The sequence below is a fragment of the Culex pipiens genome, chromosome 3 (assembly GCF_016801865.2).
Source record: "Culex pipiens pallens isolate TS chromosome 3, TS_CPP_V2, whole genome shotgun sequence".
NCBI lineage: Eukaryota > Metazoa > Arthropoda > Insecta > Diptera > Culicidae > Culex > Culex pipiens.
In genome coordinates, this window is record NC_068939.1 from 13,946,999 (window position 1) to 13,967,239 (window position 20,241).

The 20,241-nt window shown below is 31.8% G+C and overlaps 1 protein-coding gene across 5 annotated transcripts in view; it reads right to left on the reverse strand.

The window, feature by feature from the left end:
* Positions 1-20,241, reverse strand: part of LOC120419489 (protein prickle-like) — a 153,965-nt gene that overhangs the window by 51,471 nt on the left and 82,253 nt on the right. The window contains exon 1 of one of the 5 annotated variants that reach the window (XM_052711166.1): positions 16,236-16,386. The exons of 2 other annotated variants lie outside the window; for them this stretch is intronic. The gene's annotated coding sequence lies outside the window, so the exon portion shown is untranslated. Of the gene's footprint in view, positions 1-16,177; positions 16,387-20,241 lie in introns of those variants that run through there. 2 more of the 5 variants (XM_052711165.1, XM_039582177.2) reach the window with 2 other exon arrangements.

Genomic DNA, 20,241 nt, shown 5'->3' on the forward strand with positions numbered 1-20,241 from the left:
CATTTGTGAAAGTGACCATAACATTGCAAACGGTTCGTCCAATCTACGATCTAGAAAGTTCAACTCGGCAAAACCCCGGCTCAAATCTCGCACCCTCCCAGGAAAATGTATTCGTTCCATATCACACCCGTCGTTTTCCCGGGGGCCCATTATCGAGGCCCAGTGGCCGCGATGTGCGCGCGAAAATAAATTCCCAAATTACACGATATTTACGGGGCTCAATTACACGGTTCCGCCGAATCAAACCGCGCACAGCGAAAAAAAAAAACAAAGCAAAAAATTGTAGTTTTGGCCATAAAGTGAAGAATTGCTTTTCTTCTCCGCATCTTCCTTTTGGAAGAGTGTTATGGTTTTTGTGGAAAAGGAGGGGTATTTCTTTCACCCCGAAACAGAGCAACAAACTATGCAAAGAGAGGCACATTTCACAGCGTCTCCACCTCCCAGATAGACAGAGACTGTGGGTAATTAACATAGATTCGAAGCAGTTCGATTGAGGTAAGAGATACAGGCTGGGAGATGGAAACCACGTGGTGGCTGAAGAGTTGGGGCTTGTGGAACTGACGGGTTAGTTTTTGATGAACTTAAAAGAAATAATTATTTGCGACAAAGCTATTAGAAATTTTTGTTCATATTTTGTATCCTTCGTCAAATTTTTAACAAAATTCTTTTTAACTTTGTTTTAATTTTTTTTTATAATCAACTCAATACTGAAAAGAATAAATTTTCTAAATTTATTCAGATTGTTAGTTTGAGATCATTTTGAAATATTGAACAATAGATTTGAACAACTTGAATACTTATTGAAAAACGTGTTTTGATTTTTTATAACTTTACAAAATTTCAATCTCGTTTTGAGCAGCGTGATTTTTTTTTAATTTCATGCTGATGAATAAAACATGTTCAAAGAACCGCAAGAACATATGTTATGATTTAATAGTCATTTTCAGTTGAAACAAATTCTATCAAAATTTGCAAAAATAATTTTCGTGGCAACGAAAATTGATATAATCTCAAAAAAATCTAATTCTTAATTAAGCTCAACAAGCATTAAATTGTGATTTTTTTCAAATGAAACATTTTAAAATATCTAGCTATTTATTGGTTAAAAAAATAGAAATAGATTTTTAGACTTGAAAAATAAATAAGAATCATATCAATGTCACCCCGGTTTACGGTGCATACTTCTACATTGATAATCATTTTGGAATCCTCGTGCTCATTTGAACATGATTTGATTGCGCCAAAAAAAAAATGTTTTTGCCCCACTCTTCTCGACTTTAGCCAGAGTAGGGACATACAATTCGGAAAAAATCAACGGTTTTACTGATTATCCAATTTATCGTCCACTTTTTTATGTTCAAGATTTTTAAAGTATATAAATTTTACCATATCCTTGCATCACATGAAAGTCAAACTGAGCATGTAAATCGTCAAAAATTTCCGAGGTTGGTGTTAGCACACATTTAAACTTTTTTATAATTTTTTTGTAGGGCATTTAAATGAACATTTTCATCTATTAACAAAATAAATATGAAAACATTTGGATGTACCATTGCCGAGATATAGGTATTTTAAGTAAGCAGTTAATAAAAACGGTTGCCACGACACCAAATCAGCTCAAAATTTTGGTGAAGACTCGTTAAACCAGTCCTGTGTGCATGACGAAGGCCGATTTTCAAAAACATTATTTAAATAAAAGATTAAAATATTATTATGTTTTTCATATAAAAAACGTCAGTTTTTGATTTTTGTAATAAAAAAAAGCAAAATTTTGAAATCGGTGTGCATGACACGGAATATGTCTAGGGAGTCTTCATCCCAAATTTCAGCCAATTTGGTCCATCCCATCTCAAGATATCGTGGCACCAGTAAATCAACTCGGTGTTTAAAGAAAAAAGTCCACAAAGTTTGACAGTTCGCTTTACGCATGGCAAAATTGTGAACTTAAATCATCTCTTACTCAGTTCAGTCATGAAATATCTTCGTGGAGCTTTCAGGAGTGATAGAAAATCATCTTTTTAGTAAATTTAGTGAATTGTCTGTAATATGAAATTTTGTGATTTTCTACATGTATGTAACCCCTTTAGAAAAATTATTTCGTCATCAATTTGTAAAAAAATGCGGTGTATTATAAATATCTTAATACTAAAAAAGCAAAAAAAAATTGTCAATTTTCTCAATTTTTTGCTAAAATTTGATTCATAAAAATGTCGACAATGAGCAATTCTCTACGAAATCGGTCTTTTTTCTTCAATTTTAATTTTTGTATTTTTTAATCCGGCTGAAACTTTTTTGGTGCCTTCGGTATGCCCAAAGAAGCCATTTTGCATCATTAGTTTGTCCATATAATTTTCCATACAAATTCGGCAGCTGTCCATACAAAAATGATGTATGAAAATTCAAAAATCTGTATCTTTTGAAGGAATTTTTTGATCGATTTGGTGTCTTCGGCAAAGTTGTAGGTATGGATACGGACTACACTGGAAAAAATAATACACGGTAAAAAAAAATTTGGTGATTTTTTTATTTAACTTTTTATCACTAAAACTTGATTTACAAAAAAACACTATTTTTAATTTTTTTTATTTTTTGATATGTTTTAGAAGACATAAAATGCCAACTTTTCAGAAATTTCCAGGTTGTGCAAAAAATCACTGACCGAGTTATGAATTTTTTAATCAATACTGATTTTTTCAAAAAATCGAAATTTTGGTCGTAAAAATTTTTCAACTTCATTTTTCGATGTAAAATCAAATTTGCAATCAAAAAGTACTTTACTAAAATTTTGATAAAGTGCACCGTTTTCAAGTTATAGCCATATTTAAGTGACTTTTTTGAAAATAGTCGCAGTTTTTCATTTTTTTAAATTAGTGCACATGTTTGCCCAGTTTTGAAAAAAATATTTTTGAAAAGCTGAGAAAATTCTCTATATTTTGCTTATTCGGACTATGTTGATACGACCTTTAGTTGCTGAGATATTGCAATGCAAAGGTTTAAAAACAGGAAAATTGATGTTTTCTAAGTTTCACCCAAACAACCCACCATTTTCTATCGTCAATATCTCAGCAACTAATGGTCCGATTTTCAATGTTAATATATGAAACAATTGTGAAATTTTCCGATCTTTTCGAAAAAAATATTTTTGGAATTTTCAAATCAAGACAAACATTTTAAAAGGGCGTAATATTGAATGTTTGGCCTTTGTGAAATGTTAGTCTTGATTTGAAAATTCCAAAAATATTTTTTTCGAAGAGATCGGAAAATTTCACAAATGTTTCATATATTAACATTGAAAATCGGACCATTAGTTGCTGAGATATTGACGATAGAAAATGGTGGGTTGTTTGGGTGAAACTTAGAAAACATCAATTTTCCTGTTTTTAAACCTTTGCATTGCAATATCTCAGCAACTAAAGGTCGTATCAACAAAGTCCAAATAAGCAAAATATAGAGAATTTTCTCAGCTTTTCAAAAATATTTTTTTCAAAACTGGGCAAACATGTGCACTAATTTAAAAAAATGAAAAACTGCGACTATTTTCAAAAAAGTCACTTAAATATGGCTATAACTTGAAAACGGTGCACTTTATCAAAATTTCAGTAAAGTACTTTTTGATTGCAAATTTGATTTTACATCGAAAAATGAAGTTGAAAAATTTTTACGACCAAAATTTCGATTTTTTGAAAAAATCAGTATTGATTAAAAAATTCATAACTCGGTCAGTGATTTTTTGCACAACCTGGAAATTTCTGAAAAGTTGGCATTTTATGCCTTCTAAAACATATCAAAAAATAAAAAAAATTAAAAATAGTGTTTTTTTGTAAATCAAGTTTTAGTGATAAAAAGTTAAATAAAAAAATCACCAAATTTTTTTTACCGTGTATAATTTTTTTCCAGTGTAGTCCGTATCCATACCTACAACTTTGCCGAAGACACCAAATCGATCAAAAAATTCCTTCAAAAGATACAGATTTTTGAATTTTCATACATCATTTTTGTATGGACAGCTGCCGAATTTGTATGGAAAATTATATGGACAAACTAATGATGCAAAATGGCTTCTTTGGGCATACCGAAGGCACCAAAAAAGTTTCAGTCGGATTAAAAAATACAAAAAAAAATCGAATGACCGAAATCCTAGAGAACTGCTCAATAATAAAATACATGAAACACGATAAAATTTCATTGAAATGAAAATTGTATTGCGGATTTGTTCCATTCCCATGAAAAATATTTTCAAATAAGCATGTTTAATGATAAAACTCTATCTGAAGTGAAAAAAAAATAATTTAAAATTTTCAATTATACAAATAATAATAATTTTACGTCATAAAAATTAATTATAGAAACCTAATGATCTTTTTAAAGACGTTTAAGCATCATTCTTGATTTTTTTTTCAAAGTTATTATATTATTTCAATACTGTGAATTTAGATAAAACTGAAATCAAAAGCATAAGACTTTTTAAATACGTATACATTTCTTGATTCATTGTTAAATGAGTGTTTTTCAACATATTTTTAAAGATATTGTTGTTTTTGAGAGAAATATGTCTTAATTGTCTTATGATTGATGATAATTATATATGATATGAATAATAAAACAAATTTGGAAGCCGTATTTTTCATTAAATCTGGCATATTTACAGTTGAAATGGATTTTTAAAGTTTACCGTTATAAACCTGAATATTTTTTTATTTTTTACCACCACTTTGTGAACTTTTTTATGAGACAAATTGAACTTTTATGTATATAAAATGATTTTGTCGTTTTTGATTTCTGTTATTGTAATTTTTAAATACTGAATTAATTTTTAAATTACAATAACAGAAATCAAAAACGACAAAATCAATCAAAATAATTCATTTTATATACATAAAAGTTCAATTTGTTTCATAAAAAATTTCACAAAGTGGCGGTAAAAAATAAAAAAATATTCAGGTTTATAACGGTAAGCTTTAAAAATCCATTTCAGCTGTAAATATGTCAGATTTAATGAAAAATACGGCTTCCAAATTTGTTTTATTATTAAATACTATATTGCAATTTCAATTGAAAAAATCAATCAATAATACCATATCCTATTAAAATATTTAACAGTTGAAAATGTATCATTGAAAACTGTTTTTAAACTTAATTGTTTCGTTCAGCCGTAATGTCCCCTTTAATTTTCCAATTTTTAAAAAAAGTTGAGTAGCAATAGTCAAACTGCAACAAACTGTTTTGAGACAAAAAAAAAATATTTCAGATAATTAAAAAAAGAGTTAAAGTTTAATGAATTAAGATTACTTTTTTCAAAAATCAGTCAAACACTCTGGTCACCTTTCTTCATTTTTTCTCTCTTTTCCCGAAGAAAGAGAAACGATCGGCCGCAAAGCAAAAAGAAAGACCTTAATAACGCACTCAAAAAGATCGCCCGCTCTTTCTTCTGTCAAAAGCTCCCGTGGCTGACACGGGAATGGCATCGATTGTGTGCAGTCTTTTACTAGGTTAAAAGCCCCCTCTCTCATACTCTCTCGATTTCTCATTAGGGGGAAACCACCTCACCACAGGGGAAGAGGTGAAACAGGAAGACAAGTTGAAGCAAACTGAGCTCGAATAACGATGCACGATCAATGGCATATAAACTGCGCCCGGGAAGCTAAGGGGAAGTTCAGGGGATGGGAAGAAACGTAAGCACCTGTCCCTTATGGAAGGGCGAGAAAGGTGTGTGTGTGTGTGTGTGTGTTTGTGTGGCAGCCGGTGCCAAGCAAGAAAGTCAGTTAGTCAGTCTCTCTTTGCTCTACTCACTTAAACCTAGACCGCCTCTAAATTAGGGCTTATAAGTCAGTCAGTTGCGTTTTGCGTGGCACACAGTGAACAATATATTAATAAATAAGGCCCCCCCTTTCTGAACTTTGTGCGGGGTTAACCCTTGAGTGGTCGTTATTTCTACTAAATTTATGTTTTAATTTACTTAGTTTGAGTTCAATGATCAGTTTGATAATTCTAAGATGAAGCATATTCTTTCAACTTATTAAATTTAAATAAATTTGATAATTCGACAACAAATCATCTCAAGGGTTAACCCACTATTTTATCATTTGCAATCTTTAAAATGATAAAAAAGCACACATTTTCTGCCATAATCACCACCCCTATGTTTGAGCGAAAGGGATCATTAAGCCCCCCTTCATCTTCGTGATGCTCATCTCAGCCCCTTAAAAAAAATCTTCACATTTCTGATGAAGCGCACATGGCATGGCATGTGAGATTTGGGATTTTGGGTTCGTGGGGGCAAAAGCGAAAGTAAACCGATCGAGCGCCATCGAATTATAATCAAACCAATCGGATTATGGCAATCTCCAAGGAATGAAAAAAGATCAAACAGAACTGAGTCGTGATTTAGGGGGGGTCCAATATGTTTTTTTTCGAGGTTGAAGTGATTAGCATAAAGGCGTGGAAAATTGGAAATCGCCACCGCTGATGAGGGTCTCGAAGGCCGGCTCGAAGATCAATGTTTTATGGGGGGATTAATCATTAGAGTCAGCAATCATGAACTTTTCTACCTCGCTTTATCTTGTTTGCCTCCTTTTGGCTTACGTTACATGATTAGCGAGGAGGCTTGTTTTGTTTTTGTTCGCGATAAGCTTTCGGTGGGAAATTATGGTAATTACTAACATACTGGCCTGGATATTTGTCTTCATCATGGTTGATTATACTTTAATCTGTCTGAATTTATGGACATTAAAGTAAGTGAGGAGTTTCTCCAAAAAGGTTTTTGAATATTTGTTTTATATGGTGAATACAATCGTTTATAGATTTTAAAAACTCGAATGAAAAATTTGAAGAAAAAAAATATTTTGACTGTGACGATTTCAGGCACGACATTCTAGCAGGATTCTAGCAGAATTCTACAGAGCTGGATATTCTAACAGCATTCTAGCAGAAATGTTCCACTGTTCTAGCAGGATCTTGGCAGAACCAGCTCTGCTAAAATATTTCGTGACTGGGTAAGAGTGAATTTCTTGCAACAGAATCCGTTTTAATACCAGTATTATGAAAAGGCAATTAAAAAAAAAACAAATTAATTGTTAATTTAATAAATGCCATTTGGACTACAAATTCACCAAATTTAGTGATGCCAATCTTTAGCAAAATTGAACAATTACTGAGGAAAAATCAGTGCATTTTTAGTAGAGCGTTAATTTTCCCAAGATAGGGTGAAATAATTTTGACATTCCTAGCAAATTTTGAAATTGTAATACAAACCTAAATTTTAGGATATTCAGAGCATTATTTTCAAGATTTTGAAGAAAAAAACATGGGTAATTCTCCGCCAACTCACACAGCAGTTGCCCCGACCCCTCTTCGATTTGCGTGAAACTTTGTCCTAAGGGGTAACTTTTGTCCCTGATCACGAATCCGAGGTCCGTTTTTTGATATCTCGTGACGGAGGGGCGGTACGACCCCTTCCATTTTTGCACATGCGAAAAAAGAGGTGTTTTTCAATAATTTGCAGCCTGAAACGGTGATGAGATAGAAATTTGGTGTCAAAGGGACTTTTATGTAAAATTAGACGCCCGATTTGATGGCGTACTCAGAATTCCGAAAAAACGTATTTTTCATCGAAAAAAACACTAAAAAAGTTTTAAAAATTCTCCCATTTTCCGTTACTCGACTGTAAAAAATTTTGGAACATGTCATTTTATGGGAAATTTAATGTACTTTTCGAATCTACATTGTCCCAGAAGGGTCATTTTTTCATTTAGAACAAAATTTTTCATTTTAAAATTTCGTGTTTTTTCTAACTTTGCAGGGTTATTTTTTAGAGTGTAACAGTGTTCTACAAAGTTGTAGAGCAGACAATTACAAAAATTTTGATATATATACATAAGGGGTTTGCTTATAAACATCACAAGTTATCACGATTTTACGAAAAAAAGTTTTAAAAAAGTTGGTCGTCATCGATCATGGCCGTTCATGGTCACCCGCGACAGACACGGACGACGAAACAAAGAGAAACGCAAAAAGTAACTTTTTCAAAACTTTTTTTCGTAAAATCGCGATAACTTGTGATGTTTATAAGCAAACCCCTTATGTCTATATATCAAAATTTTTGTAATTGTCTGTTCTACAACTTTGTAGAACATTGTTACACTCTAAAAAATAACCCTGCAAAGTTAGAAAAAACACGAAATTTTAAAATGAAAATTTTTGTTCTAAATGAAAAAATGACCCTTCTGGGACAATGTAGATTCGAAAAGTACATTAAATTTCCCATAAAATGACATGTTCCAAAATTTTTTACAGTCGAGTAACGGAAAATGGGAGAATTTTTAAAACTTTTTTAGTGTTTTTTTCGATGAAAAATACGTTTTTTCGGAATTCTGAGTACGCCATCAAATCGGGCGTCTAATTTTACATAAAAGTCCCTTTGACACCAAATTTCTATCTCATCACCGTTTCAGGCTGCAAATTATTGAAAAACACCTCTTTTTTCGCATGTTCAAAAATGGAAGGGGTCGTACCGCCCCTCCGTCACGAGATATCAAAAAACGGACCTCGGATTCTTGATCAGGGACAAAAGTTACCCCTTAGGACAAAGTTTCACGCAAATCGAAGAGGGGTCGGGGCAACTTTTCCCGATTTCGTGTGAGTTGGTAGAGAATTACCCACATAAAAAAGCTATAAAAAATATTAAGATACACACTTAGATTTTATCTTGAATTCAGTAGTTTAAAAATCGATAAAGATTAGATTGGTAAACCGGCTGACAAAATAAACAAAAATTTAAAGAAAGTCGATAGTAGAGCAATTCTCTACGAAATCGGTCTTTTTTCTTCAATTTTAATTTTTGTATTTTTTAATCCGGCTGAAACTTTTTTGGTGCCTTCGGTATGCCCAAAGAAGCCATTTTGCATCATTAGTTTGTCCATATAATTTTCCATACAAATTCGGCAGCTGTCCATACAAAAATGATGTATGAAAATTCAAAAATCTGTATCTTTTGAAGGAATTTTTTGATCGATTTGGTGTCTTCGGCAAAGTTGTAGGTATGGATACGGACTACACTGGAAAAAATAATACACGGTAAAAAAAAATTTGGTGATTTTTTTATTTAACTTTTTATCACTAAAACTTGATTTACAAAAAAACACTATTTTTAATTTTTTTTATTTTTTGATATGTTTTAGAAGACATAAAATGCCAACTTTTCAGAAATTTCCAGGTTGTGCAAAAAATCACTGACCGAGTTATGAATTTTTTAATCAATACTGATTTTTTCAAAAAATCGAAATTTTGGTCGTAAAAATTTTTCAACTTCATTTTTCGATGTAAAATCAAATTTGCAATCAAAAAGTACTTTACTAAAATTTTGATAAAGTGCACCGTTTTCAAGTTATAGCCATATTTAAGTGACTTTTTTGAAAATAGTCGCAGTTTTTCATTTTTTTAAATTAGTGCACATGTTTGCCCAGTTTTGAAAAAAATATTTTTGAAAAGCTGAGAAAATTCTCTATATTTTGCTTATTCGGACTATGTTGATACGACCTTTAGTTGCTGAGATATTGCAATGCAAAGGTTTAAAAACAGGAAAATTGATGTTTTCTAAGTTTCACCCAAACAACCCACCATTTTCTATCGTCAATATCTCAGCAACTAATGGTCCGATTTTCAATGTTAATATATGAAACAATTGTGAAATTTTCCGATCTTTTCGAAAAAAATATTTTTGGAATTTTCAAATCAAGACAAACATTTTTAAAGGGCGTAATATTGAATGTTTGGCCTTTGTGAAATGTTAGTCTTGATTTGAAAATTCCAAAAATATTTTTTTCGAAGAGATCGAAAAATTTCACAAATGTTTCATATATTAACATTGAAAATCGGACCATTAGTTGCTGAGATATTGACGATAGAAAATGGTGGGTTGTTTGGGTGAAACTTAGAAAACATCAATTTTCCTGTTTTTAAACCTTTGCATTGCAATATCTCAGCAACTAAAGGTCGTATCAACAAAGTCGAAATAAGCAAAATATAGAGAATTTTCTCAGCTTTTCAAAAATATTTTTTTCAAAACTGGGCAAACATGTGCACTAATTTAAAAAAATGAAAAACTGCGACTATTTTCAAAAAAGTCACTTAAATATGGCTATAACTTGAAAACGGTGCACTTTATCAAAATTTCAGTAAAGTACTTTTTGATTGCAAATTTGATTTTACATCGAAAAATGAAGTTGAAAAATTTTTACGACCAAAATTTCGATTTTTTGAAAAAATCAGTATTGATTAAAAAATTCATAACTCGGTCAGTGATTTTTTGCACAACCTGGAAATTTCTGAAAAGTTGGCATTTTATGCCTTCTAAAACATATCAAAAAATAAAAAAAATTAAAAATAGTGTTTTTTTGTAAATCAAGTTTTAGTGATAAAAAGTTAAATAAAAAAATCACCAAATTTTTTTTACCGTGTATTATTTTTTTCCAGTGTAGTCCGTATCCATACCTACAACTTTGCCGAAGACACCAAATCGATCAAAAAATTCCTTCAAAAGATACAGATTTTTGAATTTTCATACATCATTTTTGTATGGACAGCTGCCGAATTTGTATGGAAAATTATATGGACAAACTAATGATGCAAAATGGCTTCTTTGGGCATACCGAAGGCACCAAAAAAGTTTCAGTCGGATTAAAAAATACAAAAAAAATCGAATGACCGAAATCCTAGAGAACTGCTCAGTAACAAAAAAAAAAGATGAACTTCATTACCAAATTACGGTAGCAATTTTACCAAATTCGGTAGTTTTCGTTTTACAGATCTGTTCAGCAGTTAAATAATCGGCAAAATGTACTATGCTACTACTAGAAATTTTGGAAATATACAGAAATTAAGGATTGTTTTTTTCATTTGCATTATATTCATTAGATATATCGTTGAAATTTATAATTTCTATATTTTCGGATTCGGGACCTTTTAGGAACATTTTCAAAAGATGGGAAATTTTATCTTCGAGTAATTAAAGATTAAAGATGGGAAATTTTATCTTCGAGTAATTTTTTAAATCCTGAATAAAAGGATTTGTTTTTTACTTTGATTCATGGGAACATTTTCTGCCGAGTCATTCATGTTATCTTTTAAAACTCCAGATTTTTTCAAAGAAGAAAACAGAAAGTAACGTAAAACTTAAACGTATTTATTTATTTAAAATTAAAATTAAATGTTTTGTTGTGCAGAATAAAAGTACTTAACATAAATAATTCTAAGATGTGGGGATTCCAGCAAAAATTACTATCACAATTATTTTTTTGTAAATCTTGGAAAATCCGAAACAGATTTGAAAAACCTAGAATTTAGGATTTGCCGTGATTGCCACACAAGTTGTTAGGTTTTTTTTATGTTTTTACTTTAGGTTTAATTATCATTTATTTATCGAATATATATTTCTGTAGGTTTTTCTTTGCAAAAATAAATATTTTTCAAATTTAAATGGAAATATTATTGTGAATTAATTTTAAATCCTTGGCTGGCTCTGAAATACAAAGCCACCAAAGCCACCAAGCAGAAATTTAACTCTATTTTATTGCTATTTTTTTTATTATAAAACTAACTTAATCCACCAATGTGGTTGATGCCTTCCTCACTTTTTACCAACAATGGGTTATATGAGTGGTTTGGACACATATTTCGGCTATTTTTTTGAATCTAGAAGAAAAACGTACACACATATAACTTAAGTAATCATAACTCGAGACAAGGTTGCCAGATCTTCAATGTTTTGGACTCATTGGAAAGACTTTTCGATTACCTAACCAACGATGGGTCGGATGGTGGATCCGGACATAGTTTACATACATTTAAGTGGGATCCGGCTTCAAAAAAGTGCATCAATATCACTTAAGTAGACATATCTCGAGACAGGGTTGCCAGATCTTCAATGTTCTGGACTCCGGATCCGGACATAGTTTTCATGCATATAAGTGAGATCCGGATAAATGTGAAAACACATTTTTATATATAACTTTTGAACTACTTATCGAAACTTCAAACAATTCAATAGCGATGTATGGGACCCTAAACCAAGTCGAATGCAACCGGTTTGATCAAAATCGGTCCAGCCAGTGCTGAGAAAACTTGGCAAGAATTTTCAACACATACATACATACACACACACATACACACACACAGACATTTGTTCAGTTTTCGATTCTGAGTCGATAGGTATACATGAATATAGGTTGGTTGTTGTTGGTTGTTTTGCCGTTGAAGTGCAATCCATTAAATTTAATCTTAAAACTGCGGCTAAGGTTGATCAAAACACTATAATTTAATTATTTAGTATTCAAAGTTTTTGCTTTACAAAACTTTAAAGACTTTAAAGATGAATCAAGTGATGAAATGTTTAATGAAATATTTTTTTTTGCAATTCCGTCGTGAAACTACTTACTTTTCCTGTCATTCTTGAACGACGAAATAGCCTACTTTTCTGTACCAAAAATAACAGAATCGAATAGCAACACTTTTCAAAATAAATGCTGAAAAGTTCTACTTTTCAGCACTCAAATGGGTGCTGAAAAATTGAACTTTTCAGCACTTGTTTCGAAAAGTAACATTTTTCAATTTTTTTTTGATTTAAACGATTTATTGACAAAATACATGAAAATTTGACATAAAATTTCACTCAGTGTGTGTTTTTTGGAATTGCAAAAAATGTTGTATGGAACTCGTTGCAAAACTTGATTTTTTTCAGTACTCTTCGTATTTATCCAACTTGGTGAACCTCGTTGGATAAATGTACGACTCGTACTGAAAAAATCCTTTTTTTTCAACTTGTTGCATAAACTTCTATTATATGAAACCAAGCGAAGGCAACAGAAGCAAATTTGCGATAGTAAAACGGAATTATTTTGTTTTAGTTTTATAGTTTTGAAAAAAAAAACACCAGAAACCATTAATCTTTTAATATTAATTATAATGCAAAAAAATCACTTGATCACTTGAAAAACTATGTCAACTTCAATGATATTTTGAAGATTTAAAACTTTGTAATACACGGTAAAAAAAAGTTTAATCTTAATAACTTTTTCAAAACCACCAATGCGCCATGTGCTTCCCATATGTACATAGGATCTTATGAAAAAAAAGCGAATAATGTTGGGAAGATGAATATTTTTATGATTTAATGTAACTTCATTTTTAGGTAATGGGTAATTCTCTACCAACTCACACGAAATCGGGAAAAGTTGCCCCGACCCCTCTTCGATTTGCGTGAAACTTTGTCCTAAGGGGTAACTTTTGTCCCTGATCACGAATCCGAGGTCCGTTTTTTGATATCTCGTGACGGAGGGGCGGTACGACCCCTTCCATTTTTGAACATGCGAAAAAAGAGGTGTTTTTCAATAATTTGCAGCCTGAAACGGTGATGAGATAGAAATTTGGTGTCAAAGGGACTTTTATGTAAAATTAGACGCCCGATTTGATGGCGTACTCAGAATTCCGAAAAAACGTATTTTTCATCGAAAAAAACACTAAAAAAGTTTTAAAAATTCTCCCATTTTCCGTTACTCGACTGTAAAAAATTTTGGAACATGTCATTTTATGGGAAATTTAATGTACTTTTCGAATCTACATTGTCCCAGAAGGGTCATTTTTTCATTTAGAACAAAATTTTTCATTTTTAAATTTCGTGTTTTTTCTAACTTTGCAGGGTTATTTTTTAGAGTGTAACAATGTTCTACAAAGTTGTAGAGCAGACAATTACAAAAATTTTGATATATAGACATATGGGGGTTGCTTATAAACATCACAAGTTATCGCGATTTTACGAAAAAAAGTTTTGAAAAAGTTACTTTTTGCGTTTCTCTTTGTTTCGTCGTCCGTGTCTGTCGCGGGTGACCATGAACGGCCATGATCGATGACGACCAACTTTTTCAAAACTTTTTTTCGTAAAATCGCGATAACTCGTGATGTTTATAAGCAAACCCCTTATGTTTATATATCAAAATTTTTGTAATTGTCTGCTCTACAATTTTGTAGAACATTGTTACACTCTAAAAAATAACCCTGCAAAGTTAGAAAAAACACGAAATTTTAAAATGAAAAATTTTGTTCTAAATGAAAAAATGACCCTTCTGGGACAATGTAGATTCGAAAAGTACATTAAATTTCCCATAAAATGACATGTTCCAAAATTTTTTACAGTCGAGTAACGGAAAATGGGAGAATTTTTAAAACTTTTTTAGTGTTTTTTTCGATGAAAAATACGTTTTTTCGGAATTCTGAGTACGCCATCAAATCGGGCGTCTAATTTTACATAAAAGTCCCTTTGACACCAAATTTCTATCTCATCACCGTTTCAGGCTGCAAATTATTGAAAAACACCTCTTTTTTCGCATGTTTAAAAATGGAAGGGGTCGTACCGCCCCTCCGTCACGAGATATCAAAAAACGGACCTCGGATTCGTGATCAGGGACAAAAGTTACCCCTTAGGACAAAGTTTCACGCAAATCGAAGAGGGGTCGGGGCAACTGCTGTGTGAGTTGGCGGAGAATTACCCTAATTATAGCGCAATTTTGGTGAAATTTGTGAATTACACATAAAAAATAGTAGATTTACATATTTTTTATGGAAATATTCAACAAAATCTGTTATCAGTCCCATAATGTGTATAAAAAGTCGTCTGACTAGGATTATGTTTCTTGTAGCTTCGATTATGCATAAAAAATATGATCAATTGTAAATTATTCAGATAATAATGTTTAACGTTGGTTTCTGAATTTTCGATCATATGTAACACTTTTAAACTTTCTACAAAATTCATATTTCGGGTCAACAGATTGGAGAGAAGACTTAGTAAAGAATTATAAATACAGAAATAAACAAAAGTAAAAAAAAAAAAATTTAGTCAGGATGGATTTAACCCATAGTTCTGTAGATTTGCCAAAGGCAGTCTTTCGGAGCAGAATTTTCAAATACTTTTGGTTAAAATTTTGTTCTGCAATAGAATTGGTTTCACTTCGCACTCAAAGCTATATAAAAAAACAAATTACTTCAAATATTTCCTCCATATCATCAAGGCACCCAAAAAAAATAAAAATAAAGCATCTCCTCACTGCAGACATCCCCCGAAGGACTTTTCGAGCGAAATCTTTCCAGACAGGCTACCATTTTGCCTTCATTTGAATCGGCGTAGCTTCCGAAGAGGTCCGCAGACCCCAACAAACCCCGTTCTCCGGACGAAGATCTCCACAATAATCCTTCTCGAAATAAACAACGTTCTGACCATCGTCATCCTCTTCAGGTAGATGCTCGAGGGCACAAAAACCAACAACTTTGTGCCCAGCCCAGCAATCTACCGCGGCAGCAGATCCTCCTGCTGAAGAAGTTGAGAAGAGTTTTTTTTGCTCTGCTGCTGCTGCTCGAGAATCGACGATGCCCTCGAGGGTCTGCACAGTCTGAAACTTTGCTGTGTTGAATTTATTCAACTCCTCCAGGAAAGCATCTCAAAACCGTTTAAAGGTCTGGATAAACGGTTGAAGATCTGCCTCCAAGCCCTGCGTTGCTGCTGTTGCAGCAACTCTTGAAGATTGCGACCTGCACGCAACAGAGAGACACACAGACACACACACAGTCGGAGAAAAGCACTAGTTTCCGCATAATTTTCCTCTCGTTACATATTCTTCTTCTTTGGCGAGATAATTATCATTCACATAATGGCACATTCATTTGGTGTCTCTGCGCCGTCAATGCATAACTCTCTCGAAACGAGCACAAACACACAAAAAAACGACGACGACGACGACCATTTCCATGCCAAACGGGGGCTCGAACAATTCTTAACAGCCCTAAATTGGCACTAATCCAGGCACTGCCACTCTCATTGATGAAAAGCGTCGTGCGATCTTCTTCCTCTCTTTGCTGCTTGCAAGGGGTTCGTCGCTTGCCGCTTCTTCTGTGCGTCGCGCGCGGTTCATTGCAGCAAACTTAGTTGTTACAACTATTAATCATAATCAACCAACACTAGCGCAACTGGGAGGAGGAGGTAATTTCCCTTCTTTTGCTGCCACTATTAAACAACATCCACGACTCCGTCGTCGTTGTCGTAGAAAAGAAAACGCAAAACGAGTTTTCGATTGGAATTTTTCGAATTCATACACAAAAAGCCATCGTCGCACACAGACACACACAAACTCACAATTACACACTTTATGCACCTTCTGAGACGAAGCCGCAAAAGGAATTATAATGCTCACTTTGCCCGCACTCTCTCTCTCTCTTCAGACAAACCGATCGACTAAAGGCCGACTAAAGGTTCGTGGCTTGTGTCGTTGAGCTCTTTCGCGGCAGACACGTTCGAATTAAACCGACAGTTGAACGGCGGCGGAGACGCGACCGATCGCGTTCGCGGTACCTCGAAGACTGAACGAGAGGCCCGGTGTTATTTGGTGGCGCTGAAGACGTGACGCGAAGATGTCTTTGGCGGAGTTTTAGCTCACCTGCTCAGGAGAGGAAAAGGTGCTGAGTCGCGTGGAGTCGAGTTGAGAGATGTTGTGAGAGAGAAGAGTTGGGAAGGGCTGAATTTTGGGATTAAAAGCGAATTTGATGATTAATAAATTCTCAAAAATCGTTTACCTTTTTATTATATTTTATAAGATCAATATATTTTTTAAGATCAAAAACACGAGACTTTATGGACATGGAAAAATATAGAAAATTGTGAACTCGAGTTATAACTATAATAGAAACTTTTGAGCTTTTGATTTTGGATCGTTATGGAAATTGAAAAAAGAAAGATTTTCCAAAGTATTCAATAAAACAAAGGAATAAAAAAACAAAATTCCAAGAATAATAAGAAAACGAACACGTTTTCATGTCATTGTCATTTTGAACTTTAAATCTATAATTTTCCAACAAAAATAATGCCAATTATTGTGTATCATTGAAAAACTAACTATGGAACTATAGAAATCTATCTATTTTTATCTACAACAATTTGCAATTTTGCGGATTTCTTTCAAATGTTTAGCTCTTACAGTCATGCCTCGGTTTAGCACCGCATATGGGGGATGCAAAACCGAGGCGTGCATAGCCGAGGCACAGAGCTTATGGGAATTTGGCTATATGGGAGACATTGGCTTTAATCGTATGAAAAATCATGCAAACATCAAAAAATTATAGTGTTTTGAAATCGGGATGATGTCAGCTATCCATTAAAATTATTATTTCATGAAAATTTTCACAAAAATACGTATTTTTCCTGTATTTCGAAAATGCATTTTTTTTTTCTCTAAAGAAACCAAAAATATATTGATTTTTTCATACATTTCGAATGTAATAACAATTTTTTTTAAACACTCCAAATTTTAACAAAACTACACATTTAAAAAAAAAATACTCAAAATTTCCGTTTTTACGATGTGGGTGTCGAACGATCGGAATTGTTTTATATATTTCGAATGTAATAACAATATTTTTTGAAAATACTCAAAATTTTCACAAAACTTCGTATTTTCGAAAAAAATACTAAAAATTTCCGTTTTTACAATGAGGGTATCAAACGATCGGTACTTTTTCATACATTTCGAAAGTTATTTAAAAAATGAAAATTCTCAAAATTTTCACAAAACTACGTATTTCGAAAAAAAATTGATTTGATTATTTGATACCAATATTGTACAAACTTAAATTTGGAAAAGTTTTACAAAATTGTATTTTTGTGAAAATTTTGAGTGTTTTCAAAAAAAAATTGTTATTACATTCGAAATGTATGAAAAAATCCCGATCGTTTGATACCCACATTGTAAAAACGGTAATTTTTAGTATTTTATTCGAAAATACGTTGTTTTGTGAAAAATTAGAGTATTTTCTAAAAATGTTGTTATTACATTCGAAATGTATGAAAAAATCCCGATCGTTTAATACCCATATTTCAAAAATTGAAATTTTGAGTATTTTATTCGAAAAACGTAGTTTTGTGAAAATTTTAAGTATTTTCTAAAAATGTTGTTATTACATTCGACATGTATGAAAAAATCCCAATCGTTTGATACCCATATTGTAAAAAATTAAATTTTGAGTATTTTTTCGAAAAAACGTAGTTTTGTGAAAATTTGGAGTATTTTCTAAAAAAATTGTTATTATATCCGAAATGTATGAAAAAACCTGATCATTTGATACCCATATTACAATAACAATATATTTTTAGATTCTTTAGAGAAAAAAAAATCATTTTCAAAATACAGGAAAAATACGTATTTTTGTGAAAATTTTCATGAAATAATAATTTTAATGGATAACTGACATCATCCCGATTCCAAAATATATAATTTTTTAATGTTTGCATGATTTTTCATACGATTAAAGCCAATGTCTCCCATATAGCCAAAAACCCATAAGCTCTGTGCTTCAGTTAACGGTGCAAAACCGGGGCAGTGCAAAACCGAGGCGTGCATAACCGAGGCATGACTGTATTTTGAAACCAACGATGTTTTAGAAAAGAATACTACAGCAATTTCAATCTTGGAAAATTTTAAATTCGATGAATAAAATCTATTGTGGAATTTGATATTAGGTTTACTAACATATTAATGTAAATAGAAGTTGGTATCAAAGAAACAAAAATCAAACATTTTGAAAGTGAATTATTAAGATTTAAAGAAATTTTATATTACAAATTTTATTAAAAAAGCGCAAAATAATATAATATGGGCATTTCTAAATGTAATTCATTATTTCAAAATTTCACTATAAGTTTACTTTTTGCATTAACCCATTAAGGCCTGAAAGGTCATATTGACCAAGCAATCAAAATTATAACTTTCGAATGGTCCTAGAATCATTTTCTCATAATTACCTTTAAATTTATTTTTTCACAATTCAGGTCTGAAAAGGTCTCAAAAATCGGACTTTTCAGAAAATATTGATCCGTTAGATCAATATTTTCTAAAAAGTTGGGCCCGATTTTTTGTTTTTGAATTTTTTGGCGATATTTTTCTGATTGGATACGGAATTTGATTGAAAATTGAATTCTATCAATGCATAATTATTCGCATAAATTTTTCCCTGCCTTCAAAATTTTTATTTATTGTTTCTATGATAATCCTAACATTTGCCTCAATAAAAATTTAAAATTTCAGACCACATGAGTTTTGCATTTCAATGTTTTTTTAAACTAGTTAATGTACCTTAAATTTAAACAAAACTTTTTCTCAGGGGCTTCAGAATGAATTTTATGGGTAATATATTATATTTTGATAATTCACCCACATTTCTCTGATTTTTGTAAATTTAAACTGATTTATATTCCATCTACAAACGAATGTTAACTTTTCACAATACATTGCATAACGTTTAATTTTGAGTTTCTAATTAAATAAGGCACTGTTATACTTATTGATAATGTTTAATTTTGGGATTTTGAGGAATACGTAAAACTCTAGAAAAAATAATATTTTCATAAATTCATTAATATTTTGACAATATTTTTCAAAGCATAACTAAAATAAAGCGTAAAGTATTTTATTATTACTACCCTACTCCCTCTACATTGAACAAAAACAAAAAAATCATAAATAAAACTTAATTTTTAACATTAAATAATAGAATTAACAGAACAGTTTAACAAATTTTGCCAAAAAGGCAATGCCATTTTATTTGATGTTTTTGACTCCCTCCTCTTTCAAATTTTCATAAAAAATCAAAGGGCAAAAAAAGGTTGAAAAGGAAATTTTCTTACATAAAAAAGATAAACTTATATAATACTTTGTACTCTATTTAGGATATTTATTTCTCGTTTTTTTTAAATCAAATATGGCACATTAAAAAATCATTTGTTCGATTTTACTTGAAACAAACAACGCATTTTACTTGATTTAATTGAATGACTCATATTTACTTTTTAAAATACTTGATATTTGCTTTTTTATTTTTGTATTGAGTTTTAAATTATTTATAAATAACTAGAAAATATGTATGTAGTTATATTTAACAAATAAAGATTTTAAGATTTTTTTGAATTTATTCTCCCGAGCTACACCCCTGCTCCTAGGCCGTGATTCCAGTTCGCCTTCCCACCCAGCTCACTCATCCGTACATCCCGACCAGCATGGCATCACTGCTCTCAATTTTCTCTCTTTCTCTCACCTTTATCCTTCCCTTTACACCGGCAGTATTCCCGTGAGATCACAACAACACTTCGTTGCACATGTTGTTCCCGAGTCTTCCCCGAGTAAATTCCCCCTAATTCAAAAAATATAAATG